Source organism: Drosophila teissieri, chromosome 2L (assembly GCF_016746235.2).
Source record: "Drosophila teissieri strain GT53w chromosome 2L, Prin_Dtei_1.1, whole genome shotgun sequence".
Taxonomy (NCBI): domain Eukaryota; kingdom Metazoa; phylum Arthropoda; class Insecta; order Diptera; family Drosophilidae; genus Drosophila; species Drosophila teissieri.
The window spans coordinates 3,228,365-3,243,168 of NC_053029.1; the positions used below are offsets into that span (position 1 = coordinate 3,228,365).

Consider the following 14,804-nt stretch of genomic DNA (forward strand, 5'->3'; position numbering starts at 1 on the left):
TTCATCCGGGGTTCTGTTCCTCATTTCTTTTTTTTGGGGCTACTAAAGCGCTGAAATTTGCTGCATGCCACACAATATGAAATGCACTCGATGGCAGTTTACACAGGCCGACTTAATCGAAAATGCAATTTCAACAGACAAGTTAAACAAGCGCCGCCTGCGTCTCGAACTTTTCTGATTCCGTGGAGCGGGATGTGGAAATAAAATCTACAATGTGGCTGCCACACCCATTCCGGCCCATTCAGTGTCCTTGAACTTTTCGCGTGAAAGTTTGCGCCATCCTGTGGCCCCACCGAGTGCCGATTGTTATCAAGTGCAAACTGCACAAAAGTTTCCGCCAAGGAAAAAGGACGAGGGCGCTCAAAGGACTGCTCCTTTCGCAGCCAACGCCGCCATATGTGGCCATAATTATTCGAATGTGGCACGATAACCGAGGAGCCGAGCCGGAGCAGCTGCTTCTGGGATATGAAATGTTATCGATAAGCACGTTGGGGGAATTTGCATAATGACCTTTTGGCTGTGCAATATGAGTCGTGTCCTTGGGGCATTCGTGCGCAGGATAATGAAGCAAACATTCCAATTAAGCGGTAAATTATGGGTCTTACTGGACTGGCCAATTCAAGCGAAAACGATTAATGAAACGAATTGGGAGGAAATTTCGGTCCTTTAGCTCGGACTACCAGCTTTGATATGCTTCGTGATTAACAGAACTGCAATAAGTTGAATGATTTCCTCGCTGACTACGTTGCAGTAATACTTTTACTTCTCTTTCTGAAAATATCTTAATAAACTGTGTTGCAATACCTTGTGGACAACAAAAAATTGAGTAGCAATCGACTCGATGCACCAAATATTTGTCACAACAACAATGTGTGTGTTTACCAGCGAGGACAAAAAGGATACGACACAATGAGGACACGCATCGGTTGAAACACAAATAAATACTGTCACAGCAAAGCGACAGAAGGCGACTGAGTGCCGGCACTGAAACCCGTGGAATCCGAGGAATCGCGGGGGTGGACTGTACACTGTGAACCTGCCACCACCATCGAGTGGCACCACCGCACCACCAGCAGTTGCATGTGGGTTAAGCGCAAACGCATGTCCTGTTGTCATGACAAGGCAGCGGAAGTGGAGGGGGAAGGGGAAGGGGAAGAGCTGAGCGGAACCGAATAAAAATTTATCGATTGCCATGGGAGAATTATAATAGATAGCCAAGCGAACCGCCCCATGTCCACCATAAAACTTCATTTTTTCATCGATATTAATAGCGTCTGGCGATGGGAGTCGATTTTCTACTCCTAGTAGTGCATGAAATAGCCAAGAATGACTGCTTGTGTTTGTGTTCAGAGCTTATGCATGAATAATTTGCATTGCCAGCTTGGGGGTTCCATTCGCCAAATCCAGCCCCACCCTTCAATCAATAGCGATTGTCGAGGTTATGAAATGGCAAGTGAGGAAAGGGGGAAAATAATGCCGAACTGGTTTAACATTTATTGAATGAATTCCCCCTTTCGCAATCGATTGGAAGGAAAGTACTTTTTCTGAATAGCCTTGGCTGTGATTTCATTCGATATGCATATCAAAATCGAGATTCTCCATTATACACGGATAATAAATAAAATAAATCCTACAGAAGGCAAGTAAGTAACAAGTATGTTTTTTTTTATATAACAATAGAAAAATCAATGTAAGGTTCGGGCTTGAGATATGCAAATATACAAGTTAAGTTATATACAAATATTTACTTTGTGCTGTTGTCCAAGCTTTTTATTCTATACATTCTATACTGGCAATGTAAACATTTTCATACTAAATGCATTTTCGTGCTTTATACTGCCCACGCAAAGGAACTCCAGCCCACTTGTATGGCTTTAATGGCACATACTATGTACATATACCCTAATGACTTTTTACCACCCACCCACCTACATTTATCCAGAATCGAGCGCAATCGACTTATGGGAACTAAAGTTGCCGGCTCCCTGTTTATTTCACTCGGGGAGCTACAAAAAACATTTTCACAAGCCATTAGCTCGTATCCATCATCAGAGGCACTAAGCGGTTTATCTCGTGCAGGACAACAAGCAACAAGGATGCAACAACAAGGACACCGACACCGAGTAGAGCGCCAAGCATTTGCAATTAGATAGGAGCAGCCGTCCAATATACTTTGCATACTTTGCCGCGCAATAAAAAAAACGGGCCAATCCGAGCGAGAAGAAACATTGCGCAGCTGCAGGCCATTTTTGTAGCATACTTTAATGCGCTGCGGCAGTTGGCTGTGTCGATAAATCGCCAAAATGTCTGCGGAATAACATTTTTAATATCTCTGGCCGAGTGTGACACAAGCTGCGCCTTGTTCTAGACCATCATTTGTTGTTTATGATTTTTGCCGAGTTCTCGCAGACGCCAGCTGCCGGCGTGCGTAGAAATTAAATCACTTTTATAGACCTATTCTCGTTCTTCCGCTGTCAAGCAGACAATTAATGTTCCCGTCCAGCCATATATATTTCACACTAGACACTGTCCTTCTGTATCCGTTCACAGGATCAGATTTATGTGCATCTTGACTAGTTTCAAGTGGCAGCAGTTAAGGCCGAGCTCAAAGACTAAAGAAATTACCCCGGTTTAAAGTTCAAAATCAGCAGAGTTGAACGAACAATATATAGTATACTGCAAGGCTTTGATTAAAGAGGCCCCGGAGAGAAAGAGAACTGAAAGGTCAGAAGAAAGGAGGAGGTACAAAGGAGGAGGTAGCAAGAAAAGCCCACAGTTTTCCATTTTAATTCGTTTTGTGTAAACACTGGGAAGGGAAGGGAAAACTGTTCAAGTGTTGTGTAAACGTGTTCTTTGCGATTGCTGTAAAGGAATTTTCATTGTGTGCTCGCCCAAGAGTTTACGATTTATTTAATGTTGTAATTACGTTTTGACGACATGAAACTCTAATTAATGCGCCTCCAAGGAAAATCGCATGTGGCTAAGCTGCTTAAGATTATAAAGACTTTAAAGAAATTGTAGTAAGAGTAGTAAAGCTGGATTCATTCCTTTCATAAGTTTGATAAAGATTTATTTTCACTGGTGTTGCTTTTTATTGCAAGAGATTATCTTTAAGTACTTATTAAAATGGAACATATTTCTTCAATCGATTTGGCAATTGTCCATTCATAGAAGTAGAAAGTAACTTGAATTTATATTCATTTCCCTGCTATTCTCCAAAATAGACAAGTTAACTTAACCTAAGCACACACACTTCGAATACGTTTCGTTACGACATTTTTAACCCAAAGGAAGCAATAAAAATCGTCTAGAATATGCTTCCATTTGGTATGTGAGAAGCATTTGGGCATAATTTATTATGCTCCAGGGAACAGAACAGAACTGAACAGAGTAGAACAGGACCAAAACGATGGGAAGGACAATCCGAAGACGACGACATTTATCAAGTGTGCAACTTGAGCAAGGATCCCAGCGTCTGCGTACATACTATGTATTTCCTCGCTCTCCTTGACATTGCAACTTTTTTGGAGCAACGCAAATTTAAAATGTAAATCGCTTGCTGCAACACGAGTTGTTATGCCCCACGGCCTTTCTATGGGGCATCCATTCTGAAAGGCTGCCCCCCTTCTCATCTTCATCAACATTTCTTGCTGCATTCGTGCCTTCATTTTCGTCCCCAATCAATTTTGTAAATTGCATTTGCGATTGATTCCAAAGCATGTTGATTCCCTCGCCCACCTCCTGCCACTTCTATGCATTCTGAATAAGATGAGAAATATTATCGGACTGTTCCCTGTGCCGCTGTTCCTACAAGTGCAACACGGCGTATGCGCAATTTGTTGTGGTCAATGGATGTGGGGACTGGGAAAAGCCAAGGAAAAGCGCTCCGGTTAATGGAATTGCAGCCGTGTGAGCTGAAAACCGAACCCACAACACATCAATCAAGGTCGGAACTCCATGTAATATAAATTGCACTTGGTGGCAATCTTTCGTTATTATGTGTAAACACACGTTCCTGATTGCCATTCAATACATTTCATGTCATTTATAATTGAAGTGAGAAATTGAAAGGGTTGCAATAGGTTTTCATAATTATGTAGATAATGTTAGGCCCCTATTAAATTGAATCATTTAATTTTAGCTAAATTGAAAGCCTCTAAAACCAAATAGAAAAACGAAACATTTTCTGAAATTGAAATATTCCCTTTGTACTTTAATTGCTCCCAAATTCCTTTCCATTATACCAATACCCATTGAAATTCCAATATTTTTAATCCCTTTTATGGTATTGGAATCTCCCATTTCACATAATTAAACATAAAATGGGGCAACAAAATTTGCAATTTTCCGTGCAGTTGCAAATGGCATTTTCCGAAAGAAAATCGTTGACAATAATGGAGCTGATGAACATTTGCGGTTGTGTTTATTGTCATTGTTGCTGCGTTAGTTATTCTAGCAACGGTTGGGGTACATTTGGGCCAGTCTGAAACTGTTTGCGTCATTGTTCAGTTTTAGTTCTCTGCGGTTGCCTGAAATTGTCGTAATGCATTTACGGACATCGCACACACATGTGGTCCAAGTGCGGTTTTGTAGCTGGAAATGTTGGCTGTGTACTGTAAACAAGATTTTAGCAACCCACTTGCATTTCTCTTGGGGGTCGAACATGTGTGAACACTCATAATTTGGTTTAAGGACTTAGAGGAACAAATTATAAGCAGTCCACTGTCTAAAAAGACATTATTGCCAATTCGAAAGTGAATATATTTCGTGTATCATGGCTATTTAGTAACGTTTAGTTTAATTTTTTATTTATTTATAGCAAGAAAACCTTTTAAGTTTTTATATGTGTTTCCCTTTCGGTTGCATAAATAGCCCCTTATATATTAGCCCGTTCTGACAATATTAGCCCTCTCATATCTCGTTACTCATACGCCACGTGGTCACGTTTTCGCCTAAGCTCTACGTAGCTGCACTCGCTGCACTTTCCGCTTACGTTTTGTTATTATTTTCCCCAGTACTCGTTAGCCTTGTCTAGTGCCAAAATGAAATGCCAATGTTTTCCCAGCGCACAGAACTCAAATCGTAAATCATTTTCCTTTTTTAGGGTGTTGGCAAAGGTAAACAATGTCACATAGGAGCCCGCAGTTGTCTGTCAGTAGAGAAAAAGGCAGAAAGATTACAGATATGCAAGTATATGCGCGCGGAAAAAGGGGCAGAATGCGAGATATATAGCAACTCAAGTTTCTGTTGCCCCGAACTTTGACAGTTACATGCGCTGCACCATTGCAGAATGACAAACGAAGGCAAACAAAAAAAGTCATGAGTTGCACAAAATTTATATATCTGTCACATTCCAGTTTTCACTTTCGCAGAAAGCTGCAGATTTCGGTTATTGTGTGGAATTGTATGTTGCCTTATGTAGAATATGAACTAGAATATGATTTAAATGCCTATATTTATGTACTCCATTTTAAAAGAATACCTTTTGGATAGTTCTATCTATAATCTCGAGAATTTGAAAACGGAAATTGCTAGAATTTATCTCTTCCACTTCGTTTCCCCTCTGAATTTCGCACTTTCCCCTCAAAACTTTCGGTGTTTGTGTGTGTCAGTCTGACTTTTCTTTTTCGTCTCCGTTCGTGACAGCCTGTTTTTTTGGGGGCGTGGCGAGGGGCGGAATGGGCATTTGGGTCAACTATCGACTGGAATTTGAACCTTTCAAACTGTCGCCGACACAAACGATGGGCTCAGCTGAAAAAAAAACGAAAAAACGAAAACACACCGTCAGCCAGAGTAAAAGTTGCGGAAAGTGTGACAGCCACTCATTGCAGATGGACATTGGCCGGGTCTGCTGGGAATGCCCTCAAGTGCTCTGGAAATTTGATTTCAATTTCCATATGATTTTGATTTGCCCAGCGGACTGGGGCAAGCTTGCTGAAATTTATGCAAATGAGAAATAGTTTTTCCCTCGCAAACGAAAAGGGCTTCTCCGTGAATTCTTGATTTTTTATGAATCACTTCCCAGTGATTGCGAATCAAATCATTTGAAAACCCTCTTATCGGGCAAGGCATAAATCAAACGTAATTTGCATTACTTAAACTGTGCTTGCTTTAACTTTACTTGAGTCTGTAAATTGTTTACCAAAAAATAAATACCACCAACTTTTTACATAGCTTCGAACAACAAGTATCTTACTAAAAAGCTGGAGAAAATAGCAAAAATTGTTTTTAATTTTTCTGCTGTTTCATCGATGTTGTTGCGTTGTTTTACTAACTTTGTAATTTGCACTTGACTGCAGTGAAACTGGTAAATTCTACTAGACAAAAAATATTGATGCTTTTTTCTGTTTTTTTCCCTCTCAGTTTGCCGCATTGCAAATTCAGCTCACATAGTTTTCACTTTGAACTTTTGGCTGAGAAAACTTTCCCAGCAATGCAATTGCATCTGGCGATGGGGAAAATAAATATGCATCTTGACTTTTGACCTATGCTGTGGTCCTCAGATCAAGCCCTCAAGTTTGTGGCTTAAAATAATGCCCGGCTATCTGAACAAATATAATTGCATTAAAATTCTGAAAGTTCGGACTAAAACTTAATCAAGTTAATAACCCATTCCAGTGAACTAACATATGCTGAGCCGCATAAATAACATTTTTGCACAAAAGATAGCATATCTTTTCCCTCAATTTTATATAGTTTTTTCCGAGCATTTTATGTAGCCCTTGGCATCAGCTTTGCATAGTTCTGTGAAGGTCGCCAGGATATCTGTCTGTGTCTGTGTGCAGGATGCAGGATGTTCGCTGGTCTTGGTGCACACACATTTTAGACTCAGGCCAGCAGTCAAACGCTTTGTAAACCTTTCATCTTTACTAGCCCAGCTTTGGTTTGCATTTTGTCCTTCCCTCATCCTTTCCCCTGCCACAGCCTTCCCCGCTTCTTTTCAATTATGCTGCTCGAATGAAGCGAAGGGACAGCAGAACAAAGGGGACACAAGGACGAAGCTCGTGCTACGCTCGCAAAAGTATGCTACATATTTAATGACTGGCTTAAAATCTTTGAGAACGTCTGGATACATTAGATTTCAGCTTTCTACGCAAGTCGTAATCACAAAAACGAAATGCCAAAAGTAACAAAATAACACGATTTTGTCGATGTAGTTTAGAATCCCAAGTGATTGTATATAAAATGTAAATAAAATTTCAATAAAATATGAGTTTTTCCGAGTGCTACCTCTTCTATTTCTGTTCCAAGGCAGTCAAATTAAGCATTCATTTGCGGTGATTCACCGGCTTCAACGCTGAACTCCACGCAGAGTTGACTAACCTCGAACTGTGCTACATTTTTCTTGCACCTCCATCGTACACACATTTTGTCGTGTAATTTGCACGCTGAGTCTATTAAATGCACTGCAACCGAGTTGTGTCAGCACCTCAGGTGTGCGGAGCTTTCACTCACACTCATATACAATTCATAAACATTTGTTGTGGCGCCCAACGTGGGGCTTGAAATGCGACGTGTTACACAAGCGGGAAGAAGAAGGCGCAAGTCATTAAGTGAGCTTGTTTTTGTGCTGATTTTTCTCGTTGTTCTCAGGGAAGAGGCCATAAAAGCTTCGTGCGCCACGCACACATGCACACATAATTATAATGGGCATTAAAACGGACGCCTGTGGCCTAACCCTTAGTTTGTCTTGGTCCCCAGCAGGCCCCCTTAACCCTCACGTTGTCTAACTTTCCACCGCTGAGTGCTTTATGGCGCAACTGGTAGAAGTATTCACCGGGCATAATATTTAACTAGGAATTCCCAGCTAAACGCACAAAATGTCTGCCCAAGACAATTCCGACTCCCAGTGGCGAAATTCATTTTCTTGTCGCTTACAAGGTGTTTAAGACAATGGAAGTTCTGGTGATACCCAGAAGAAAAGTAAAGAGCGAGGTAAAAATAATTTTGGTTTTAATATTATTTATGGTACCGGACATCATTCACTAAGATTGAATTCTATTAATTACTGTAGAGGTGAAGGTAGTATTTTATGCATTTTTTTATACCACGTAATGAAAACCTTCTGTTTCGACTTTAAGCTCTTATTATACCTTATCGTAGAGTAAAATATATAGATTGTTGAAAGTATAACAGCAGAAGAAGCGTTCGACATATAAAGTATATATCTGATCAGATAGTACGATCATCCATGTCCGTCGTCTGTCGTCCTCTGTCCGTCTGTCCGTCCGTCTGTCCGTATGAACGTCGAGATCTCAGGAACTACGAAAGCTAGAAAGTTGAGATTAAACATACGGACTCCAGGGACATAGACGCAGCGCAAGTTTGTCGATTCATGTTGCCACGCCCACTCTAACTCCCACAAACCGCCCAAAACTACCACGTCCACACTTTTGAAAATTGTTTTGATATTTTTTCATTTTTGTATTAGTGTTGTAAATTTCTAACGATTTGCAAAAAAACTTGTTGCCACGCCCACTGTAACGCCCACAAACCGCCCAAAGCTGCCACGCCCACACTTTTGAAAAATGTTTTGATATTTTTTTATTTTTGTATTAGTCTTGTAATATTCTATCGATTTGCCAAAAAACTTTTTGCCACGCCCACTCTAACGCCCTCAAACCGACAAAAACTGTCAGTGTTGAAGATTCTCCTTCGCACTTCCACTAGCTGAGTAACGGGTATCAGATAGTCGGGGAACTCGACTATAGCGTTCTCTCTTGTTTTCAAATTATAAACATAACCTGACGTAATTAAGACTAAGTACGGACATAAAAATAATCCTTTCATTCAGGACGAAAGGTCCCAAACTTTCCGTACATTTAAGCCGGACGCAGAGTTTTCGTTTATTTGAGGGAAAACCCTGTTCGTAACCTCGGCAACGAAAAAAATGAACGCCACACAGCGACCGCATTTATGTGCTTGTATTTTGTTAGCGACTGCGGTGACTTGGAGGCGCTTTTCCTCCATATTTCCCCGCCCAACTTTCCCGACCGGGCGTTTCCGTAATTTTAGACGCTTTCGTCTTTTATTTGCGCCTTTTGCTCGTTCATATTTTATGCTGGCATCGCGTGTTTGGTTCTTGCAGTGGCTTCTAGTAGTACGGTTGTTACTATTGTGGTTTCGCCCCCACTCTCCGTTTTCAACGCTTGTTGCTATTATTGTAGTTATATACTGGGAGTTAAATTGGGTTAGTAAGTTCTGTTTCCATTGTTTTCCCTTCGGTGCTCCGCAGTTTTCCCCCCTTCTCGGTCTTTCCGCTTGCGAGGAAACCGAAAAAAAAATGGGAAAACAATTGCCTTTCAGCAAGTGCAAATTTCAGCTGGGGATTTCCATTCTGAGCATTATGATTTACGGATGTTTCCCTAACGGAAGCTTTCAATTTGCATGAATTGGCAAGAGGGAAGAATTTCAGAGGATGCACAGGAAAATTAAAAACATGCTCTTAATAGCCGGCAAAAACCTCTCATAATATGCTTAAAGTCCAATTTAAATTAATGTTTAATTACTGACTACATTTCAAATACCCCTCATTGGACACCCGGTTATTCAATCGAGTTGTCAGATCATGCCACAAGTTAATTGGGTTATATCCCCGTAGTCCGCGCTCTCCATTCCACGGAAAGTGGTGAAATTATTTACCCACATGGCCAGGACCCGGGTTCCACGTCATCCTTCTTCGCCAAGCTGATTTGAAACAAATTAACCGCACATGTCAGGAACCGCAGGAATGGAGAGATACAGACACTCGGGGGCTTTGGGTGCACGGCATGGTTAGTTGGCAATTTCCCAGTGCAGGCGGCAAATCGAAATGCGATTCACCTATCCGTGGGTATCCGTATCCGTATCTGCAAATGTGTGACCCAAAGACAGCAGCTTAGTGGCCCAGTGCAGCACAAGTACACAGGGAGAAAACTTTATTAAATACTATCAATTATTTGAGAATCATATAAGAGCTATAGTGTATCCTAGCAAAGCTTAGCAGTGGGAGAAAGGCAACTGTTTATTTTTAATTCGAAATTTCTCTCAGTGCATCCAGGCTTCGAACACTTACTGCCTTGGCCCGATGACAGGCGCTTAATTTTCAATTACAGACACATAAAGTGCGAGAAGCGGACTAAATCGCACAACCACCCAATCCGGAGCCACCGCACCACCCGACACTATAATGCCATCATGTGGTCAGGTGCACCACCCACCTATGTATGTACGTATATCCAGACATATCCACATGCACAACTGAACAAACGCGGATAGTTACACGGTTTTTACACGATTTCTGCACATTCGTTTTTATTCAATTTGGCTCACGGCGATTGCTGCGCTGGAAAAGTGATGGTAATTTCATTTGGCAAAACTGAGATTAGAAAAGGTAGTAGGGAAATAATTCATTTTAGACTAGATTTTTAAGTTACTTAAAGCATTTTAAAGACAGCCTCATTCGTTTATAAACCCCCCTTTCTCTCTAACCTGATTTCACCCTTCACACACCTTGCCGGAAATTTCCAGCACCACACCCCCATTTTCCATAAAAATTCAATTATTATCTTCGCCTTTCATGTTCAGCGGGCACAGTTAAAAAACACAACCAAAAAGCACTGAAATGACAACTTTTTTATCATTCCACACACATGTGTGGGTGCACAAAGACGATTCTCTATCCACATGCTACGGTTTACCTGCCGTCTGTTTTCATTTCACTTTATTGAATATTTTTTGATTGGATTTTCACACGGTTTATGCTGATTGTGCTTTTAGTGCCGCTGGAACTACAATTAATTCAAATTGATGCCATAAAATGTGTGTGCGTGTTAATATTTAATTAAACCCAACATTATTTGCCCATTTCAAACGATTTTAGCGGCATATTTATGTAATTAAATCGTTGTGTAAATTTGCATGGCACACAAATTTATTGTGGACATGAGTATCTTCAATCTACTTTTATCCATTTGCCATTTCTCAAACTGTCCAAAGAAATTTGCCAAGACGCAAGTCAAGCAAACAAAACAGAGAAGTTGGCAGGAAATCGCCACTCGAGACAAAAAACAAACAAGGCAAGAAATTGTAAAATTCTAAATGGTGAGGCAAAAACTCCATAAATTTGTAGAGTCCACAGTGCTGCGAAAATGGAAATTTTCTAAGCACTCTGCACGACCAAGGATTGCCCTATAAAATGCTCGAAATAAAACTATAAAGTAACCTGACACAAATAACTGATAACTGATACCACAGATAAATGTATTATATTATATATTATATATCACTTTTAGAAATCAATTTTTCTTACCTAATCAATGAATGATGATTTCCCAGTTGAATAAAACTGCCCTAGGGAATCGAGTTGCATACGAAATCCCTGCAGGTCTTGTCCACTTACTTAGAGTATCCTTTCAGCTTAGTGAACCTATTCATTCTGGCTAAATTTGCCCAATGCTAATATACCATTTGTCAGGCCATTTAATGGTCTCCGGGTCGGAAGGACACGACTTGCTGTCTGGGGTCAGCCCCAATGTTGTTCCAAGGGTTTTTATCTGCGCCCGCTTTATTTATGCACCCGGTTGCAATTCGGCCACTTCAACCCCACAAAGTCCTGATTTTTTGTGCAACTTAATTAAATTACCAGTAGTGGGGAAAAAAGCTCTGGGTGCAAAATGCCGCATTAGACAATTGGCTGGCATTCTAGAAGAGGCTAGAACATTCATCACATGTCTGTATGTTTTTTTCTTGATTTATACAGATATCCATCTATCAAAATGCAATCTAGTCACCTGGAACCACCGCGCTGAATGATTAAATGAAAATTTGTCAGTGGCAGCTGCTGCGGCGGAGGCTCAAATGCAAACACTATTAATTTCGGCACAACAATGGATGAATGAAGGATATATGTAACATAGTACACCTCCCTATTCTCAAGAACCTCTCGTTCTCTTTCTTCTATCGACTAAGCCACACATGTGCGGCTTTTTCGCCCAAAATTTGGCAAGGCAACTTTAAGCTCGTTTGACATTTTGACAGCGGTTACACTTTGATTTTAAATACTCACTAGTAAATTATTTAGAATAAGCAAAATGTGGTTTAATATATGCAGAGTTGAGGCTGTTCCCTAGTATTATTATAGGAAAAACCAATTGAACTTGTAAGAAAAGATATGCTATTAAGCTGAGTGATTAACATAATCTTCTATCTCTAGGAGAAATTCTTGATTTTTTTCGGAGTGTAGCAGTAGCATCCAGCGGATGAAAACCTGCAACGACGTCAGTGGCTGTATCTCCACGTCTATGGCCCCGTCTATGTGCAGTTTTGTGTGCATTGTCGTGTCGTGGCCATGAATTTTTAATGAAATTAGCTTAGGAATCTTACAACATTTTGCCGCGTTTCTGGCGACCCACGTGTTTGTCCTGGGAAATTCCGAATGGTGCCAGAGGGCGGAGGAGAAGGAGGAGGAGGAGCCACTGTGCAGGCGACGCCCACAAATATGCAAGGATAATGACGCTGGAGAGCTTCCAAGTGAAGGATAAGACACATTTCAGTGCAGTTAATTCACTCAGTTTCTATGCAGATATTATGTGAAATGGCAACATGCATGAAAAGAAGCTTAATTAAGCTGCAGTTGGTTAGATGTGTTTTATCTATTGATAACTTTTCCAATTAGTGAGGATGAAACTTTTCAATTTACATTTATTGTGATTATAGCGCTCTGACAATAATTTTGGACAAGAATTTGGTTTTAAATACAGACATATGATTATTAGAAAAATATTATTGACATTTTGCTTGACTAACAAATTCCAGATTTTTGCAGCAATTAAACCATATGTTTGCCCGTTGGCAATAATTAATGGAAGCATTTTCCCAACTGCGAACTTTATTAATTAATAATTTCCCAATCATCAAGCAGAGCAAACAAAACCGAAACCGATGATGTTGCGAATTAGCATAGATTATATCGACATGGGTTTCACCTGTTTGTTTAATGCGAATAAATACCAAAGCAAATTTCCACAGATGCATTTCAATATTGTGGGTGGAAAGGAAAAAAAAGGTATCCATACATTCTCATGCTGCAAACGCAGCCATAAATAAATGGAAAATTACAAATCGCAATGGATGCCAGAAGCCCTTTTTGGTGGCATGCAACGCATTTCGCGTTGAGTCAATACACAAATGCCACCGCCGCCAGCATAAATCATAAATGGCAAACCCACAGTGGATCAGCTAGTGGGTATAGTATAGTATAGTATATATATATAGGGGATCTGGAGCAGAGGATAAGCTCTCCGTATTGAAACAGATGCTACAAACTGGAAAAACGATGCCATTACAAGAGTATACATTTATAGTTGATACTATTCCCAAAGCGAACTCTACTCTGCTGTAGTATTTGTAAAGCCTTTAAAGTTTAGTTCGATGTGCAGAACATGAATCTCAATGGTTTTCAGTTTATGTAAGAAAAATGCTAAAATAATTGTATGTTTGAAGCTTTCCTCGAAATAATCACCCTTAGTCATTCATGAGCAAATTTTCATGCTGGTTTTCTTCATCTTTGCCGCATAAGTGGGTGGTACTAACAACATGTACGTATACAAGAAACATGGCTTCAACTTATTGTTAGTTTCGGCCCGTTATCCTTGCACTTGCAGGCAGGTCCTGCGGTTGCGCCTGCTGCTGTTGACACGGAAAAAAGTGTATATAGAGGCGCCCCCCTGTCGACAATTGTATGAGAGGAATATAATAGTGCTACAGGCTGCACATAATGATATAGGGGCCATGGCAAGACGACAGAATGGACGAAAAGTGGGGGAAAAGTGGGCGGCAAGAACTCTGATGATTATGAGGCTGTCGCGGAAAAAGGCAAAAGCAAAAAATAAAGCCACAGTCATTGAAGGAAATATACATACATATATATTTTTGTTATATACCCTGTAGACATTTAGATAGGGCGTTCTCAGTGGAATGCAAGTAAAGTTGTTTAAAAAATATACTGAAATCAAAACTAAAACGATAACTTTCCATTCTTGTGCAAAAAAGTGAAAAACTTTACTAATATTTGTGTAATTTTTGAGGTGACGCAATTGTCCATCATACGATTTTATCTCGCTGCTTGGGAAACCACTCAAGGACACGCTATAGAATGCTGGGCACTCCGTACTAAGCACATAATAATAGTTGTATCTCTGGTAACCTCAGTGCCTCGAGAGTCTCGATTGTAAAGTCTGAACTTGACTTGGGGACATTTGGTCCCATTTGGCGTGGAAATCAGAATTTCATAGCCAGCCAACGAAGGGAGGAAAAACGGTCGAGTGGTTGGGTAAAAGTGGAAAACTTTAAGATAGAGGAAAGTAATTTCATGTTGAGCGACAAGTGGCAAGGTAATTCATCAAGAGCAAAACAAACCTGTCACGAGCGAAAGTTCTTCAGGCAGACACGCGACAGTGGTTGGGTGGGCACACCACCCACAACCACCCACAGCCACCCATAACCACCCACACCAGAAGCCCACACGTGGTGGGTGATAAAAAATGTATTACCAAATTGGCTCGAACTGCACATATCGAGCCAAGAACCTCGAGAATAATGTGCCTCATTTCTGCCACGAAAGAAGTGCTGGCCAGTGAGAAATGGCTTCACTCCGTCGACGTTCTCCGGACGGAGCTTTAATCCCTTGATTGGGATTGAGGGCTCCTTGGCTTTTTATGCCCTACGTCGTAATAGCGTGCAGATTGGCCCATAAGCGGAATTTTCCCCTTTTCCATGGCAGAGTGGGAAGAAAGTGCTTGAGAAACTCACTCATTAGCCAGATG

General features: G+C 40.7%; 1 protein-coding gene across 2 annotated transcripts in view; it reads right to left on the reverse strand.

Moving 5' to 3' along the window:
- The window catches only part of LOC122626813 (mucin-17), a 74,443-nt gene that overhangs the window by 58,512 nt on the left and 1,127 nt on the right, over window positions 1-14,804 (reverse strand). The gene's annotated exons all lie outside the window — the stretch shown is intronic.